At 57.3% G+C, this 19,542-nt stretch overlaps 1 protein-coding gene across 5 annotated transcripts in view; it reads right to left on the bottom strand.

Moving 5' to 3' along the window:
- Positions 1-18,885, bottom strand: part of KCNN1 (potassium calcium-activated channel subfamily N member 1) — a 74,925-nt gene extending 56,040 nt beyond the window's left edge. For 4 of the 5 annotated variants that reach the window (XM_039516087.1, XM_039516082.1, XM_039516086.1 and 1 more), the window contains exon 1: positions 18,833-18,885. The gene's annotated coding sequence lies outside the window, so the exon portion shown is untranslated. The remainder of the gene's footprint in view (positions 1-18,832) is intronic. The other variant, XM_039516085.1, reaches the window with a different exon arrangement.
- Positions 18,886-19,542: the final 657 nt, after the last annotated feature.

Raw genomic sequence — 19,542 nt, 5'->3', positions numbered from 1 at the left:
CAGACCAATGGTCCATCTAGCCCAGCATCCTGTCTTCCGACAGTGGCCAGGGATGGATGCTTCAGAGGGAATTAACAGTTTATTGAGTGATCCATCCTGTGTTGTCCACTCCCAGCTTCTGGCAAACAGAAGTTTAGGGACACCTGGACAATCCCTTGGCGGATTTATCCCCCAAGAATTTAGCTAATTCTTTTTTGAACAGTTATATTTTTGGTCTCACAACATCCCCTGGCAATGAGTTCCACAGGTTGACTGTGCGTTGTGTGAAGAAATACTTCTTTGTGTTTATTTTAAACCTGTTGCCTATTGATTTCATTGAGTGACTCCTGGCTATTGTGTTATGTGAAGGGGTAAATGACACTTCCTTATTCACTTCCTCCACACCAGCCATGATTTTATAGCCCTCTATCATAGCCCCCCTTAGTCGTCTCTTTTCTAAGATGAACAGTCCCAGTCTTTTAAATCTCAATTTATATGGAAGCTGTTCCATACCCCTGATCATTTTTGTTGCCCTTCTCTGTACCTTTTCCAAGTCTAAAATATCTTTTTGGAGCTGGGGTGACCAGAACTGCATGCAGTGCTCAAGGTGTGGGGGTCCCACGGATTTCGACAGTGGCATTGTATTTTCTGTTTTATCTGTCTCTTGCCTAATGCCTCCTACCATTCTGTTCGCTGCAGAATGAGCAGATGTTTTCAGAGAACTACTTACGATGGCTCCAGGATCTTTTTTTTTTTGAGTGATAACAGCTAATTTAGACTCTTATTGTTTGGGTACCGTTGGGATTATGGTTTCCAACGTGCGTTACTTTGCACTGATCAACACTGAATTTCATCTGCCGTTTTGCTGCCCAGTCACCCAGTTTAGTGAGATCCCTTTGTAACTCTTCACAGCCAGCTCTGGATTTAACTCTCCAAAGTGATATTGTATCATCTGCAAACTTTGCCACCTCCCTGTTCACCCCCTTTCCAGATTCTCGATGACCATGTTGAACAACACAGATCTTGTACCAGACACAGACATTCTGTCCTCTAAGCGGCATTATTTAATACAGAGGCCGGCCGGCTAATACGTAATCTTAATAGACATTGAGATAGAACATTTTCCACGCGGAGAGCCCAGCTCAGTGTCACAAAGCCTCTATTGAAAAAAAATCCCTTCCTCTGAACCTGAAATGCAGCCTCCTCTGGGGTGCAGCTGTGCAGTGGCTTGGGATAAGAAGCACTTTGCACAGAAGGGATGTGGGATCTTGAACAAGCACCATCATATGTGGTGGCACCTGCCACGACGCAGCTAAAGGATTGACTCACAAGCAGGGCTGGATTAACCTTTTGTGGGCCTGGCGCCAAACATATCTGTGGACCCCCATGGGGGCAATGGAGCCTGGCGCGGGGAGGTTGGTCCCCAGAGCGAGGGGCCGGCCAGGGGCAATGGGGCATGACAGAGGCGGCCCCAGTCCGCCCAGCCCAGTGCAAGGGCACTATTTACAAACTGGCAGGTGCCAGATGCACAGTGGCCCACTCGGCCCTCTGCTGCCAGCCTGCACCTTCCCCTCGGGGCGGGCCCGTGTCATGCCACACACCCCCCGCCCAACACGAACACCCCCCCACTCCCTATGCCCAGCGCCCCCTGCCAGACCCCCCCCCGCAACTGCACAGCACCCTGCACACCATCACCCCTGCCCAGCACCCCCCTGCCCCAGCCCCACAACTGCCCAGCACCCCCACAGAACCCCACTCCCTAGTGCCCCAACACACACATCTTCCCTGCCCCCCACAGCCCAGCACCCCCCGCCCCCATACTCCCAGAGACCCACTCCCCCAAGCCCTGCCTCCCAACTGCACTCACCGGCCCTGCTGGGAGGCGACTGTATCTGCGGGGCTGAGCCAGCAGTGCAGCCAGGGCAGGGAATCGCTCCAGCCCCTCGGGAGTGGTGCGATCAGCCAGGCCCGGGGCTGCCCCAGCCAGGCTCCCTCAGGACCCACTTGCCTAGAGTGGCCCAGCCAAGCCCGCCACACTGGCCCCACCCCTCAACTGGCCAAGCTTCTGCCCCAGTCCCAGGTGGCTCAGCTCCGGGGAGACAGACAGGGCCCCACAGGTAGTGGGAAGCAGAGACTGCCCAGAGCCGGAGGTGCACTGGGGTCCGGCCAGGGGGCAGAGAGGAGCCCTCGGCCAGCTGGCAGGAAGGCCAAGTGGTGGGCGGGGGGACCCAGCAGGGTCTCGGGGCGCAGTGCACGCGGAGTAGCCCGGGGCCCTTCTGAGCATGGGCCCAGCTCCATGGCGCCATTGTAAACCCAGCCCTGCTCCAAGGAACAACCTCCCATCCGTGCCTTGGCCAGCCTCAGCCCTGCTTAGCCTGCAAAGGCTGACAAGACACCGGCCCACTGCAGTTACTTCACTTCTTGCAACAGAGGGTAAGACGAGGCTTTTCTCACCTGGCCTGAGTTTAGTTCCCAGCAGCTCTTTCTTAAATAAGGCTTTGGGGACGGGAAGGAAATTGAACTATCCTCCCCGTTGGAAGGGTGGCTATTTTCTTAAACGACCAAGGACAAAACTCTCTCTCCTTGTTAATAGCAAAACACTTCAGCACCATGAGGTCAGGGTTAATGCTCTGCAGGGCGCATGGCGTGAGAGCACGAACAATGATTTTCTATATAAATACACAGCCCATAGAAATCACACCCGCCCGGTCTCACAGAACCCCAGAGCTCACCTCGCTCAGACAATTAATCTCCCCTTCCCGGGCAACCGCTCACACCCCCTCCGTAGGTGGTAAGGTTGGAAGGGACCATTAGATCCCCTGCTCCGGCCTCTGGTGCAGCGCAGACCAGCTGCCCCTGTATCGAGCCCGGTGACATGGGTTTGACTAAAGCATCCTCCAGAAAGGCCATCGATGGTAGGGACATCATTTGCTATGGGGCAAAGGGGGCAAGTTGCCCTCCTCAGGCCTTGGTTGCCCTCTCCTTGGACTTTCCGTAGGTCTGTGTGCTCCATTATGGTTTCCACTTTTGGCACATCGCTGCCAGACTTGGCAGGATACAATACAATCCGTACCATGGGCTATGTGATGACAACTTTGGGTCCCCCTGCACCCGGCACCACCCTGGTGTGAAATGACGTCCCTGATCGAGAGATGGAGAATCTGCCACGTCCCTTGGCCATTTGTTCTAACGGTCTACTGGGGCTGCAGTCTGCGCTGAGCTCCCTCTGCCAACCCTCGCTCCCAGGCTTACCCCAGGCAAAACAGCTCCCAGCCACAGCCTCCCCCAGCCAGCCGCTGGCCAGGCAGCCACGGGACAGGGCTTCTCACCTGCTCTGGCTGCCAGCAAATGTCCAACCATAGTCAGTAGGCAAGTTTCAATTTTCCCCATGTTTACCCCCTCCCAGAAGGGATGCATGGGGCAGTCATGTGCCCCCCCCTTAAATTGCCCCCACCCCATCAAGGGTTATGCATCATTTCCCATTAGAAACCAGACCCAAACAGAGGGGAACTGACATGGCCAGCTGTGACTTCGCAGAAGGTGTCGCCCGGTCCCCAATAACATTATTATTAATCATTATTTTAAATCATCTATTTGGTGACAGACAAGCTCCCCCCCCCCCCGCCCCCCACACCCCTGTTGTGCAAGGGCTGCGCAAACACTTCAAATCATGGTGGAACGTTCTGACCTACCTCAGTAGGTTAGTTCTGTCCCCAGCCTCCCCAGGGAAGAAGTGGATATGGAGGGACCTCTTGGGTCCCAATGAGGCCAGCATCCCAGAGATGCTTTTCACCCCACACATCCAGTGCGGTAGAGAAGACAAGAGGATCTGGGCAGGGGGGGGCTGTGACAGGAGACGGACAAAGGTTCCCATTTCTCCCCCCCCCCACCCCATCTCTTCGACTGGAGAGATCCATTGGGCAGCCCCAAAGGGACCTTTGCTCCCCTACACAAGCCCTTGCTGAATGTCAGTTGCGGTGATGTGCCCTGACTGGGCTCAGGAAGAGGCTGGGGAGGATGGAGGTTTCCAGAGCACGTGCTGGTTTCCTACTCCCGGGTGGGCACTGAAAGGTCATGGGCTTTAAATAGGAGTGTGCTGGGGAAGGAATCCTCGTTAGTGCCTGACTGACTAGTGGAGAGAGAATGCTTCATGTGGTCACACGCCCCCCTGGGGCTCACCCAGCTCAGCTGGAGAAGGCTCAGTCACCTGTGGGCATGGCCTGCACATGGCAGGGTATCATAGATTATCCCATCCAAGACAGCGGGACCTTGGCCCAATGCACAGAGATCCAACAGAAAGGGATGCCCATGGCCTTTAGGGCCAGGCACCTTCGCCTGGCCAGAAACCCCTGGGACTGGATTTGCCTCTATTGTTCCTTGGCTTGCGTGCAGTTACCCCTGATTTACAGCAGCCTCTGTCAGAGCAGGAGAGGGGCCAGTGGATTGTCCTTTGGGGGTCTGAAACCTTTTTTTATGTGCAGATGATTCCTCTGATTCAATTCCCCTGGGAGATTTTTCACCCTTCCTTATTCCACAGAGATTCAGAAGAAAGAAAATAGGAGAGGGATCTAGGGAAGTAGACAGACAGACAGACAAGGAGGAATGAGACAATGAAAGAGACAGGGCGCGCCCAGTTGTCTGGAGGTTTTCCCTGGGCAGGGAGGCAGAGATTACTCACCAGGGCTTGGCGATGGCTGCATGGGAAGGCCGGGGAAAAGCAGCTGAGCACGCTGCCAAGGGAACCCCCTCGCCCCCCCCTCCAGCCGCCCACGCACAGACAGCATCTATTATTTGCCAGGGAGCACTAGTAAATTATGCATCCTCTGCTTGGGTTTCCCAGTGATGGGATTCAGGGGCGGGAGGGGGGTGTGCGCAGCGCAGGGGACCTCAGGGGCCACCCTGCTCGCTGGCGTCACCCCTAGGAGATGGAGGCCCAGAGCAGCATTGGGACAGCCGAGGCAGGGGGCGTGGCAAATGGCAGAATGAGGACTGCCTGTGCCCCCCAGGGCTGCTCTGCCCCCAAAGATGGGCTGCCTGGAAAATTCTGCATGTGCTGCCAGGGGCGGATCAGGTTCCTTCCCCGCGTCACAAACAATGGGCACTGAAAGGCAGGTGGCAGCCAGGGCCAGGCATTCATTTCAGTGCATACATTTTAACCCCTGCCAGGCCAGACAACACGCCAAGGGGGCCGGGCTTGTAGGTGAGCACCCAGCTTCTCGGTTATATTTAGGTACCCAGCTCCCCTTGGTTTCTAGGATTTCAAGGGGTGTTAGGCACCTAAAATCCTTCAAGAAAGCTGGGCCAAGGTCCCAGGCTGAGAGGCAGAATGTCTCAGTGACCGCTCAGTCAGCTGCTGTCCCCCACCCCAGAGGTGGCTGCACTTTATGCGGCCAATGGGAACCGCACATGGGGTAGCTTGCAGTAAAATTCGTCTCACAGTTTGCTAAGCCCCTGGGGACCCTAGAAACCTCAGATATTGCCATTATTACACCCCGGAGAATGGGCTGGCAGCAGAAAAGGGGCAGAGCTATTGCTGACGGCTCCATCCATTGCCCGCCAGCTGGGGCTCCCCTCGCTCCGGGCGGATTTGGCCAGGAAGCGCCGCTGGCGGAATTCACGGTGGAGTTTTGGAAGCCAAGAAAGGATCACGTTGGGAGCCAGCTCCCGGCCGGCCCGGCTGCACGGCTGCTGCTCAGACTGGGAAACGGGGCATTGCTGATGGAGGCCGGGTCAATTGCATTGCACGGTAATTGCCTCGAACGCAGAGACAATTAGAGCAAGCGGGTTCCTGTTCCATCAGCCACACGCTGCACAACTGCTCTGCCACATGCATTCATATCCCAGACGTGGCCGCGTGAACTTTGGGGTGCTCCTGATCCGAACCCCATCTCTGCCACTCGTTCCCCCTCCTCATTATTAACCCCTTCCCACTGGGAGGGCAGTTCTCTCTTTCCCTTCTGCCCTGCTTGAGTCTGAGTCAGGCCTGTTACTCCCAGTGCCGCCCACGCCAGTCAAGTTAAACATACAGGGTCGGGGGTTAGCCACCCACCTCCCGCTCTGGTACCTTACGACACTTCTGAGGCCCCGGGCCTTAGAGTCACAGCTCGCTCCTGCTACTGTGATTTGCATTACAGTAAATCTAGAGGCCTCATCTGAGATCAGGACCTCCTGTTGTGTCCGGTGCTGCACAGACAGTGAGATGCTGTCCCTGCCCCAGAGGGGATGCAATCTGAATAAAGCAAAGGAAGAACTGTCCCCAATGTTTTACGGCCGATGGGGAAACTGAGGCCCAGAGAGATTCAGTGACTTGTCCAAGGTCACACAAAGGACAGGGATTCCACACCCTCCCTTCAGAGCTGAACAAACCGTGCCCTTGTTCTTCCTAATATCTAACCTCAATCTCCCTGGCTGCAGACTAAGCCCATTGCTTCTTAGCCTCCGTGGAGAACAACTGATAACAGTCTTCAAATACGTTAAGGGCTGTTCTAAAGAGAACGATGATCAGGTCCCCCCTCAGTCTGCTTTTCTCAAGACTAAACCTGTCCCCCTCCTAGTCCCCCTTTTTAACCTTCCTCACAGGTCAGGATTTCCAACTCTTTGATCATTTTTGTCCCTCTCCTCCAGACTCTCTCCAATTTGCCCACATCTGTCCAACGTGCGGCACCCGGAACTGGACACAGGACCCTGGCTGAGGCCTCGGCAGTGCTGAGCCGAGCCGAGCAGAGCAGGACAGTCACCTCCAGTGTCTTACACAGGACACTCCTGATAAGAGTCTTTTTTGCAACTGCATCACATTGTCGCCTCCTATTCAGTGTGATCTACTGTAACCCCAGAGCCCTTCCAGCAGTGCTACCTGCCGTGTGTAGTGGTACATTTCATTTTTCCTTCCTAAGTGAGGGACTTTGCATTTCTCAACTGAATTTCATCTTGTTGATTTCAGACCAATTCTCCAAACTGTCAAGGTCATTTGAATTCTAATCTTGTCCTCCAAAGTGCTCCCAACCCCTCCCAGCTTGGAGCCAGCCGCAGATTTCGGAAGCACACGCTCCATTCAATTAGCCAAGTCGCTGATGAAAATATTGACTAGTACCAGCCCCAGGACAGACCCCTGCAGGACCCGACCAGAGACGCCCGCCCAGTTCGACAGCGAACCATTGATAAAGAGGCTTTGAGCAAAGGCTTTTAACCAGTTCTGCACCCACCTTATAGTCATTTCATGTAGAGCAGGCGTCCCTTAGTTTCCTTATGGGAATGTCACGTGGGACTGTGTCAAAAGCCTGCCTAGAATCAAGATAGATCACGTCTCCTGCTTCCCCCCTACCCGGGGAGAGAGCCAGTGGGGACCATCTTTCATGGGCTAGGTCTGTGCCCAGAAAGGAAATTTAAAAAGCAGGTCAGCACTGGCTGTGCACTTGGCAGGTGGGTGGATGGGAGACGGCACAGTCATAAGCCATGACACTGGCGGGTCAGCAGGGGGTACCGTGAACCAGCTCTGTGCTAATCAACAAGCTGCTTTTGTCTCGTCCTTCCTCCCCAACTCCCCTGGTGGGATTTTAACCAGACACGGGGGGCGAGCCGCCCAGCATAGCCCAGGCAGCATGGCCATGAATTCACACAGCTGCTGCGCTCCACCCCAGAGGCAGTTGCATTTCACAGCGGCGCAGCAAAGAGATCCCTGCCTGTGTTGTTTGTCCAGCGCGCTGGAGGAGCGGAGTGTTTCTGGGATGGACCTGGCACTGACAGGGTTAAACAATCCCACAGGCGCTGTTGTCAAATGCTGGCTGATGTGCAAATCCGAAATATTCCCAGACCTTGGTTGGGTGGAAAATAGCCCTCGCCCCTCGGGGAGCTCTGGGGTCCGACAGAGCAGCTGCTGCAGAGGCGGCAGCTAAAAATAGACTCGGATGGCCAAAAGGTTCCATGTGGGTGATTTATTTAATCCTTTGACTATTTCTTGCCTAGGAAAGGAGTGCAGGATCCCAGGGGTGCAAAGGCAGGCAGCAGGGGAACTCAGGGTCAGGATGGCTGGCCTGTAGAATTTCATAGGCCTGCTAGACAGGGGGAGGTGGGATGGATGTGGGGGGTGGGGTTGCAGGGCTGAGCTGTTGTGGGACGGGTTAGGCCTAGAGAACTCACCCAAGTTCAGCAGCAGCAGCACTGGCTGCCCCCTGGGCAGAGGTCAGGCTCCAATGTCATGAGCCACAAAAAGGATTCGAGGGCTGGAGAAAATGCCTGACTTCACGAGCTCCAGCTGTTGGGCTTATCCAAAAAGCTCAAGAGATGACTTGATGACGGCACAGAAGTACCTTCGCAGGGAGGAAATCCCAGGTACTAAGAGCTGTTTATCCTGCCGATAAAGGCTGAACAAGATCTAATGGCTCCATGTTAAAGCCAGACAAATCCTGATTAGAAATAACGCCCAGATTTCTAATGGTGAGGATGATTAACGGCTGGGATAAACTCCCATCCCATCCCGTGCTGTCTTCAGATGCCTGGAGCCTTTCTGGAAGATGCTTTAGCCAAACACAAGTCGTTGGGCTCACTGTGGGGGCAGTGGGGGAAACTCTTGGGCCCGTTACGTACAGGAGGTCTGATGAGATGATCTAATGCGCCCTGCTGGCCTGAAACCCCATGAACCCAGGAATGAAGCTATGAGATTGGCTTTAAAACTATAAGGTCAAAACCAATGTGTGTTGGGTTCTTGCAATTTGTCACCTGGTTTCAGGCTTTTCTCCACCAGGAGAGTTAGAAACTTGCTCTTCTTTATTAAACGGAAGCTGAGATTCTCATGTAACCACATGATTCCAGTGGCTGGGGCTTTAAGCACCAAATATTGTGAAGCAGCAGCTGTGGGACAGGTGCTGGGGTCTAGTGGTTAAAGCAGGAAGGCTGGGAATCCGAACGTCTCTCTAGTCCCAGCTCTGGGGGAGGAGTGGTATGTCCTAGTTAAAGCAGGAGGCACTGGGAACCAGGACTCCTTTGATCTATTCCCAGCTTTGCCACTGGCCTGCTGGGTGACCTTGGGCAAGTCACTTTCCTCTCTCTCTGCCTCAGTTTCCCCATCTGTAGAACAGCAATGATGACCCCGAGCTGCTTTGTAAGGCACCTGGAGATCTAGGGATGAGCAGCGCCGTGTGAGAGCTAGGTGTGCTGGCCATGCCAGTCGGGGCCTAACCCTGCCATTATGCAGAGGGCAGTGGGCTCTGTGCTTGGAGTAAGGTGACCAGACAGCAAATGTGAAAAATCAGGACGGGAGTGGGGGATAAATGGCACCTGTACAAGACAAAGCCTGAATATCGGATCTGTCCCTATAAAATCGGGACATCTGGTCACCCCAGCTCGCAGGGCTGCGGGTCCCAGAGCTCGCAGGGCTGCGGTTCCTCACAGAAAAATCCCATGGAAACGGTTCTTTTAAAACCCCACTTTAAAGAGTATTCCACCCCAAATCTGCTGCCAAGCGGCTGGCTGAGTTGCGTCTCTTTGTGCCAGCCGAGAACACAGGGTCCTCGCAGCAATGACAAGGCCCTGGGCGGGACGGAGGAAGGGCTGCCATGCAGGGCAAGGCGAAGTGCAGAGATGCCAAGTTGTGGCATTCCTGAGCAGGCATGGGGAAGCTTAACTGTAGGATTGGGGGCATAGAGTCAGTTTGAGGGGCCCGCATTCTGGGGTGCAGGATTGGTTTCAGGGATGCAGAGCTGGGGACAGGTTTGTTGGGGAAAATCTACCTCCTCACAAAAAGCCCTGGGAGGAGCCCTTTAAAAGAAGCCACTGAACTGGCTGGAGTGTGTTCCACTGCCTTCTACGGGATGCAATCAGAGCTGCTCAGTGGTGTGTCAGGGACCCTACACAGCACACAGTAAATGGGGATTCTCCTTTAGCTCAGGTGGGAGGGGCTGGCATTCTGTGGGGATGAAGATCTGAGTTCCAGCCCTGGAGTCACTGGGAAATTCCTAACGTCTGCAGCATGCAGCAGTTTCAAGCCCAGAGCTCCCAAGAGGCTGGGGGGTTGTTACAGCCTCCATGATGCCCTAAACATCAATTAAACCTCAGCATTTCTGTGGGGTAGGTGAGCCCTGTACCTAATTCATAGCTGAGGAAACTGAGGCATGGAAAGGAGAAGTCACATAGTGAGTCAGTGTCAGGTCTGGAAATAGAGCCCAGGAATCCCAAATCCCTTTCCTTCCCCTCCAACTAACAGACCAAGCTTTTTCCAACAGCTGGGTCTAGAACTCCTACGTGTAGCCGTTCATCCCCGGGTAGAAGCCACCCTCAGCCCTGCTGCTGGCATGTTTCGTGCCCATCTGGGTGCCACGCCTGCCCTAGCTTCAGGACATGCCGGTTGCCCCGTCACTGCAGGTAAAGCCCCGTCGCTTTCCCCCATTTCAATACCGCGCCAACCAACTAGCGCACCAGGGGATAACTGCAGGGGTCAGGGCTGCGTGGGCGGCCGATGGGAAAAGCCCTGGATCAGGGATTTAAACCCAACGCCGACAAGGGAGGCCAAACAGGGCAGCATCTGCACTTTCCACCCACAATCTGATGCACTTTTCTTGGCCATCGGGACAATCAGAGGCCTCCAATCCCACCCACCCCTAAACTCCAGCCCAGTCCAGGCCACCCGCTGTCGCCTAATCTGCCCCAAACCCAAGTTTAGGGGAGAGATTTTCCTTCTGCCTTTGCCCAGCCAGCCAGAAACCATCTTCCGAACGCGACGCGAGCAGAACAGCTTGGGGAGTAGAAGCTGCTTACGAGCCCCCTCCCTCCGCACAGATCACCTGCCCCCTTACCTGCCAGCCACCGAGCTCAGTTCTGGGCCTTTGCTTTGAGCGTGGGGCCAAAGCGCTCCCCGCTCGATGCCCAGAACGGGCTGAGGAGCGTTTGGGGCTCACTCGCAGTCTGGGGGGTGGGTCTCGCAGCCAAGGGAAGACACTCAATGTCGATTGGGTTGGAGCCGCTTTCAAGCCGGGGGGTGGCTCAAAGGCATCAGGATCCCGTTCGGAGCTGAGAGGCCGTGGGATCTGTGGGGTGAAGCGTGGGGAAGCCCCCCAGTTCCCTCCCCCAGATGGAGGGCTTGTTCTGTGCTCTGGATGGCGACCTTGAGGCCTCCCCGGATCCACCCGGGGAGGCTAGAGCGGGGTGGGGGGAGAGGTTATTTTTAGACAGGAGTCACTCTCATCACATTCTTATTGTTATTGCCTCGGGCCGACAGTTTCTGTGACCGGCTGCCAAATTCCGGCCTCGCCCCCAGCCCTGCGGCTCAGAGAGCGTCTGGCTTCGGGGGGAGCACGGGGGCTGCACACAGCACAGTGGTGGAGGGGGCAGCAAATCTCTCTGCTTTGCAAATGGATCAGAGCTGGAAGGGGCCTCTCTGTTCCCAGCTCCTGCAGGATCGTGCCGGCCGGCCGGCCGGCTTCGAGTACCCCACAGGATGGCCCCAGGGGAGGGTTCTGCAGCCCGGCAGATCTCCTGGGCTGGGTGTTTTGCCTCCACATCCCCTTCTTCAAACGCATCCCATGGGCTCCCACCACCGCAGAGCACCGCTCCCCCTTGGCGCTGACTCTTGTCTGACCGTTCCTGTCTCCTCCCCTCCAGGGCCCCCTCAGGCAGGATGCACCCGTAAGGGTTAAAACACCTGCACAGGTGCGTCCTGCCTGAGTGGGCCCTGCAGGAGGAAACCTCGCAAAGGTTTTGCTCCTCCAGTCCAACCAGCCTGGCCAGAACTGGTGCAGGAGTCCAGCTGCCCTTTGCTCATGTGGCAATGCAGTAGGAAGCCAGGCCACTGAAACACGATTGAACCCTCCCGCCTTGTCTGCTGCATTGAAACCCTAGGGCTCCATCCTGTGTCACCCGTAGTCCGGAGAGCCCCAGGGAAGCTGGGGAAGTTAAAAGGCCCGAGGTCAGACTAGATGACAACAGCCCTGGAGCCTAGGAATCTCTGTCCCCCGTTCACCCCACATCAGGCCTTTATTTATTTAGCAGAAAATTAAAAAGGGATCCACTGTGCAGAGGGGCCATTCTCATCCGTCCCGAGTCACTGCCCCCAGCCCCGCATCATCTGAGCGCCCCCGCACAGGGCTAGGCAAAGAGCCAGGACCATCTCCTCGCAAGCCTTCAGCTGGAACACCCGGAGCAGCTGCTGCTCTTTGGGGGCGGGGTAGGGCTGGGAAAGTGACAGTGAATCGTGAATTTATCAAGTCCCTGCAGCTGCACCAAAGTCTCTCTCTCCGACTCGCCCAGCCCTGCTTAGAGAAAGGCTCTAGGAGGGAGACAAAGAACAACCCTCAGCTCGGCTGCTCCTCCACCCATTTCTAATTCGCTCTTAATGCCAGTTCAATTGACCTTATAGGGGACTGGCTCTAGTCACCTTGGGGAGGATTGCATTCATTGTTTACCATTAACTGTGTTCTCTTTGCTCTCAGAGGCCACAATGGAGCAGGGCCTCGTCGCGCTGCACAGACAGGAGAGATGGGCCCCGCCCCAAACAGCTTCCAGGCAAAACAGTCAAAGGATGGGAAGGGAAACTGAGGCACGGAGAAGGGACGGGACTGGCTCAGGTGAACGGCAAACCCACAGCATCTGTGCTCCAGCAGTGGTGACAGCAGGGTCCTGGACCTGCTCCCAAGCAATTCCCAGTGGGGTGCATGGCCCCCCATAAGGGTTGCCACGGGGGAATAGCTCCCCAGCTCCCTGTGCTAGAGACCAGACGCAGCTCACAGAGCCCGTCCCTCCTTTTGTGTCCTTTACGCTTTGTACTGAGATTCAGCCCCCTAATAAATAGTCAATAGCCGCTCCCTGGGCCAGCTGCCCTTGGGCACAGGCAGCTCCCGAGACTGCTGCAGCTGATCCTGGGGTGATCAGGGCCCCTGGAGGGCTCCAGAATACAGAACGGCCACGGGGTACAAAGGCCCGGTCCCCATCACCCTACCCCCAAGTGGTGATGATATTGGGTGATCACTCGTTACCAAGTATGATCATCTTCCATGGGAGTTATGGGTCCTCAGGTGGCTAATAAGGCCAATCCTTGAACCACAAGTTCTGTTACAATGAGGACTCAGCAGGACTGGGAACCAAGATCCCAGCCCCTCGTTTCTGCATATCCAGCGTGAGCTCCCCTCCGAGAGGCAGAACCCTCCCCAGAGACCCAACAATCCCCCCTTTCCTGCACCCCCCTTGTGCCTTGTGCATGCTGGTCTGCTCCCCCCCACAGCACCCCAGCTCCCCATGGAAAGAAAGGACTCCCCCCCCCCAGGCCTGCTGTCTTCCAGCTTTGCCCTGCATCCCCCGAGGGTGGCCTGCCCGCAGCACCCCCACCCCTTGCCGTGCAGACACAGGGAATGTGTGTGTGAGGGGGGGTGGCTATTTTCTCCCTCCTCCTCCTCGTCATTCCCAGCACGGCTCCCTGCATTCCAGGAATGCCCTTCCCACCCCCATCCCCGGATCCGTGACATCAGCAGCCGCCTGCGCGCCACATGGGGAAGCCCAGGCGAGGATTCCTCCCCCCTCGCCCCCCCCGGCGCGTGACAGCCTGCGAGCCCGGCGCTCCCCGGCTTCCCCTCCGCCCCCGCACTGGCTCCTGGTGCACCGCAGCAGAGATGCCCCGTTGCCATGGCAGCAGGCAGCCCCCCCCCCCAATGATGAAAGGCAGCGAGACGCCAGGCGATCCATAATTCATCCCTGGAGCCCCGCGCTCGGCTCCGAAACGCGGCAGGGCGGGGGGGCTCGAGTGCCGGGTTCTGCGGGGGTGGCAGCTCCAATCTGGCAGGCGGGATTCCCCCTCCCAAAATAAACCAGGCGGGGGGGGGGGCTCCCCAGCGCAGAGGGATTCCCCTGGAATTGGAATGAGAGCGGGGTGGGGGGGGATGGAAAACGGTTACCTTGGCAACACTAAGTAGCTGACCGGTGGGGGGATTCGGGAAATCCCTGCGGGGGGAGGGGGGGAATATTCTGCAGGGAGAGCAGGGGGGAGATGGGGGGGCCTCACTGCAGGAGGTGAAGCGGGGGCTCGGGAGGAAATTAGCACAGCTCCGCACACGCCTCGCTGCAGGATGCCCCAGGGAGGTCAGGGAGGAGAAGGGCTGGGCGAGATCAGAGCCAGAGGCGCCGCATGGCTTGGGGGTGCTACGGGTTGGATGGGCTGCTGCCCCATGCCCCCCCCCGCTCCATCTCAGCCACTCGCGCCCCCACCTCTTCCCCCGTCCTGCCATAGGGGCAGAGGGAGCTTGGGGAGAGCCAGAGGAGACCTATGCGCTTCCCCGACCCCCAGACCTCTGGGCGGAGGAGAGCGGGCGCTGCACAAAGCGGGGCGCAGTCCAAGGATGAGCGGCTCCCCTGGCCAAAGGGCAAATCCTGGCTAATAAGCAAGAGCGGGAGGGAGGAGCTGAGCTCCTGGCCCCCCTCCAAAAAAATCCTCCCCATTCCCAGTGGCTCTGAGGAGCTGCTTTGCACACCCCACAAACCCCACCTAGCATGTGAGCACAGCAGGTTGGGCCCCCCCCTAGTGGCTGGATAACAACCTACTACTGCTACCAGCCAAGGGAGCCACTCCCGCAGCTAAGGACAGCAGATCATGGTGTCGAATCCCACTGAGGACAGCAGTGAAGCAAAACCTCCCAGCAACTGTCAGCCACACCCCAGCTCCTGGAGGGTAGGAGCAGCAGGAAGGATAGAGAAGAGTGAAATCTGGAGCTTTTAAAGAAGCAACCATTGGGAGAAAAGCATCTCCCTTGGAGATGTTAAGCAAGGCAGTGAGCCCTAGTGGCTGGGGCACTGGATGAGGAAATGGGAGAAGACTTATTCCTGGCTCTGCCACTGCCTCCTGGCTAACCTGGGGCAAGTCACTTCCCCGATCTGTGCCTCAGTTTCCCCTCCCACCCTTCATCTATGCAGACTGTGAACTCTTTGGGCAGGGCCTGTCTCTTGCTGTGTCTCTGGGCAGTGCCCTGGGACTCTCCAGATGCTGCTGTGATACAAGTAATATGCAGCCCCCCCGCTGCAGGAGAGGCAGGGGTTAAATACCTGGGAGATTCCCAGCGGGCTGCTGCCCTGGGGAATTGCCCCTGTGTACGGCCAGGGGGGTAAGCCAGGAGGCCAGCCGGGCTGCTCTCCGCTTCCAGGCCTCGCTCATCCTTCATTGCTGTCAAGAAGGGGGATTAAAGCTTCACAGGGCCCATCAATCACGCTGCGGAGGCGCAGCTCACTTTGGGGATAACGAGGTGGATAACGAGATGTTTAGCAGATTAACGGCCTTCACCAACAGCGACCGCCCCCAACTCCGGGCCAGAATAACGGGGCGTCTGGGCCCAAGCCTGGGGTACGGACAGTGCTCTGGGGCTCCTTTGCTGAGCTCAGTGTAATTTACAAGCCCTTCACTCTGGGGTGGGGTGGGAGGCACTGGGGGTGCTGCAGAGTTTAACCCCTTCAGTTCCAAGCGCCGGGGCACAGGGGAAAACAATTTCCCCCACCCCGAAGTCCCCTGCAGAGCAGCCTCTTCTGCCCACCCTGCACTCCCCTGTCCAACTAATCAGCCCCCCCCCCCCACCCGCATGCTCCCACCTGCCATTTTGCTTCAAGCAATGGGCCAGACGTTTTCAAAGCCTCGCATATGGCGGTGCTTAAAGTGGTCTGAAAAATGTGTCCCCTGCCCCATCCCGCTGCACGGGAGCCGGTTGTTTCCGTGCCGCATCCCCGGGGTGCTGGGCTGCGCCCCCCCGGGCGGGCTCAGAAGTGTTTGGCACAAGCAGCAGTGGGGGAAAAGGGTTGTGACAGTGCGGGGCTACTCCCACCCGCTGGGCCCTACCTGTTCCCAGAACAGGCACCGTGGCAGGGGGTAGGGAGGTACAAGGCCCTGACCCCCAGCTTCCTGCGATTCACCGTGACTATCAGCCAGCCAGCAAAACAGAAGGTTTATTTAGATGACAGGAACACAGTCCAAGACAGGTTTTGCAGGTACATACAACAGGACCCCCCCCGCAGTTAGGCCCATCTGGGGGCCCCAGGGAGGCCACAGCCCTGTAGGTGGGGGTGCCCCTCCTTCTTTCCCACCCGCTCCAAACCTGAACACTCCCTCCAGCCGTCTCACTCAGCCTCCCCCCCGGCTCCTCCCCCAGCCTATGTCCAGTTTCTGGGGCAGAGGTGTTACCTGGCCTCCAACCCCCCTCCTGGGTTCTCATGTTACTGCTCAGGTATCCTCCCTCAAGGCAAGTCTCCCATCCCCAGTGCAGCCAGTCCCAGCAAAACTCCCCTGCAACCGTCCCAGGTCAATACTCCCCACTCAGTATCCAAAGAAAACATGAAGAACATTCCCCTTCGTCACAGGTAAAGGGAACCCCCCCTCCTCCAGCAGCTGACACTGCCCCACAGCGAGGTCACCCCTTGAGCTCTCTGATGCCCGGGGCCGGGCTTGGGCTGGCTGGAGTTTTCAAGCTGGAGGAAATTTAGGGCTGGGAGAAGGGAGAAGTAAGTGTGCTGCCAGGGGATGAGTAAACAGCCCCCGCCCCCCGCAGCTCTGCCCACTCCCTGCCCCTCAATCCCAACCCGCAGCCCTGCCAACGCCACCCAGTCTTGAACCACATTCACGCCCCGGGCTCCCCACACACATGGCTCCGCAGATCCCCCTCAGTCCCGACCTGCAGCCTCCCCACGATCTCAGTCCTGGCGCTTCATCTGAAATCGCCCAGGGCTGGTTTCATGCCATGCGCCCAAGTCCACTGCGACTCTGCAAACTCATTTCCCTTTTCCCCCAGATTGGGTCTCCCGGTGGGAGGAGGCAGGGCATTAACCCCTTGCAGCCCTTAGCCCCCGGGGCGAGACGGCTTCTAAATCCTCACCGTCTAGCTCCAGGATTAGAATGTGTCCTTGGCCTGACTTTGGGAAGGCGGCGCTTTTGGTGCATCGTTATCGCTTCTGCATCAGATTCCTCTTGGTTATCTCCTGCACAAACCCAACCGCAGAGCAAAGGCCGCAGCGACCTCGAAAAGACCCCCAGGAATTGTTTTCTGACCTTATCCCACCCTGCCCCAACACCTGCCAGCTGGGAAATCTCAGCGCACTCAGACAACAAATTCAGCTGGAGGGGAAAGATTTTACAGAAGAGGGAGAGAGACGGGAGGCACAGAGAGGACGTGACTCGCCCAAGGTCGCATGGTAAGTCAGTAGCAGAGCCTGGGATAGACCCCAGGAATCCTGATTCCCCGTCTCCCTCGTTCTATGCACTCAGCTAAATTCTACCCCCCACCTCCAGCGCTGGGGGGAGAACCCACGAGTCTGGACTCCCAGTCCCTGGCTTTACCCACTAGACAATACTCCTTCCCACAGTGGGAAATAGAACCCAAAGCAGAAAATCAGAGTCCCGTGATCTGAGCCCCCAGTTGGGTCAGGGGGACTTTTCCTAGGTAGCTTTTAACCATTGCACGAGATGCAGCCTCCTCTGCTTCCCTCAGGCTGGCAGGCCCCATGCCACAGGCAGCTGTGCATGTGCCGAACTCTAACACTGGAGACGCACGTGCCGGTGTCATTGCAGGGTCAGGGCCTTAATGGTTAAGATCTTGGGGGCAGGGACAGACTGGCCAGTGCTTGTAGCAGGCAGCACAAGGGGGCCTCGGTACGGACGATCAGGAACAATATTCCAGCAGCTTTCGCCAGCAGCAAGGTCTGTCCCTTCCATAGCCCAGCCGCCCCCCTACAGGTGTTCACAGCGCGCCCTTTGCAGGAGCATCTACACAGCAGCATTATTTATATTCCAAGAGTTTCTGAAATCCCTGTCCCAGATCAGGGCCCTGCCCAGCCGCAGGGGAGACAGACCCTGTCCCAGAGAGCTCACAGGCAGACTGGGAGTCGGAGGGATTGTTAAACCCCTTTTACAGCTGGAGAACCTGAGAGGGGCAGGGACTTACTCAAGGTCAGAGGGGGACACTGCAGCAGAGCCAGGGACTGAACCCACATCTCCTGAGTCCCAGTCCCGTGCCTTAGCCACAAGCCCATTCTAGGCATAAGTGGGGAGACGAGACTCCCTTGAGAGGGGGCTGAGCTCGAGTCGCACCCCCCCCCAAGTGCTCTCGCCCACTCCTGTCTCTTCTGACACAGTGGGGAATGGCCAGAGGTGCTTTGCCAAGCACCCAGGCCCCTGATTCGGGGGTTCGGGGGTTGTATTCGAAGTTATGATTTAAAATGAAGGTTGGCAGAGAACGAGCATGGCAGAGGAGCTGGCGATTAACCGGGACGGTCTCAACGCCTTTGCCTTTCTTTTGACACCTCCTCCATGCACAGAAACACCCCGGGCCCTGTGCTGCAGCTGGAAGCTGGGCGCCGCACCAAGGGGGGCTGTGGTACCAAGGAGCTATTGTCCTAGCTCGCTAGCTCACCATCACTCTGTCCTCCCCACATTGCTAAATGGGGGTGAGAGGTCCCAGCAGGGGAAAGGCAAAGACCCACGTGGCCCTCACTGGCACCCACTCCAGCCCAGGACCCAGTGGAGCCCCCAGCAGGCGTGGCTCTCCGGCAGAAGCCATTGGAACCACGCAGGGGATTTGTCCACCTCCCCACCAGTGCAGCCCTGTTAAAACCACCCAGTGAAAAGCACCAGGAGAGGATCGGGGCCCTGCAGGAGACCTGCTGTGGTCTGAAACAATTCTGCAACCTCCGGGCTCAGGTAGCTCTGGGGAACCAGTGCCCTCTGTTGCTAAGGCACCGGTTTCAACGGGGCACAGGTCTGGAGCCACAAAGAGCTGGGTCCGGGCAAAAGGAGGCACCAATCACCCCCCACACACACCCCCGCAGCCCCAGCTTTGCACAGCGCTGGAAAGAGGCTGCAAAGCAGAAAACAGCAGCAACACACACACACACACAAAGTACTCACGAGCAGGAGCACAGGGAGCTGCAATCTGTCTGCACCGGGGAAACCAAAGCACACCCTAAGGGCAACAGCTGCGCCCGTCTCCCAGATTTAAAGGGCCAGCGAGCAGGCTGGGAAAGGGTCAGTGCAGACTTAGGGCTGGTCACAGAGGCAAGCACAGCTGCTAGGGAAGCAGGATAAACTCCCACCTCCCTGCAGATTTCCAGCCGCAGAACCGGGCCTGTGCCCTGTATTCAAGGGAGTTGCGCTGCCTTTTGGCTTGGCCCGACATGCCGATGTAGCAAATATCGCAGATATAAGCCCACAGCCTGCTCTTGTCTAGCACTGTCCACACGTAGATCAAGCCCTTCTCTGCAGCGATCTGGACCCATCCAATTGTCTCAGTGCAGATGCCAAGGCCTTGGAGGGCCAAGGGCGGCATCTGCCCTCCCCCGTCACTGGCAGGGCAGGGTGGGAGAAGCTGCCCATGGGATCCCTGTTCTGGAGACGAGCGGAGGGCCCTCCGTCAGCACAGTGCTGGCTGCAATCCACACCCAGGGTCCAGGCCGCAGTCCCGCTGCCACTCACACCCCAACTCATGGGGCCCACCACTGCCAGCGCTGCTGCCAATACAGACGGGGGTTTGGGCACCTGGCCCCCAAGTGGGACTGCTGAGAATTAGGCCTGTGAAGAGTTAATGGCCAGATAAAACAAGGTCCCAGGGGCACTTCCCA

The sequence above is a fragment of the Mauremys reevesii genome, linkage group 26, assembly GCF_016161935.1.
Source record: "Mauremys reevesii isolate NIE-2019 linkage group 26, ASM1616193v1, whole genome shotgun sequence".
NCBI lineage: Eukaryota > Metazoa > Chordata > Testudines > Geoemydidae > Mauremys > Mauremys reevesii.
Note: the sequence above shows the minus strand (reverse complement) of the source record. Positions and strands in the feature narration are given on the sequence as shown.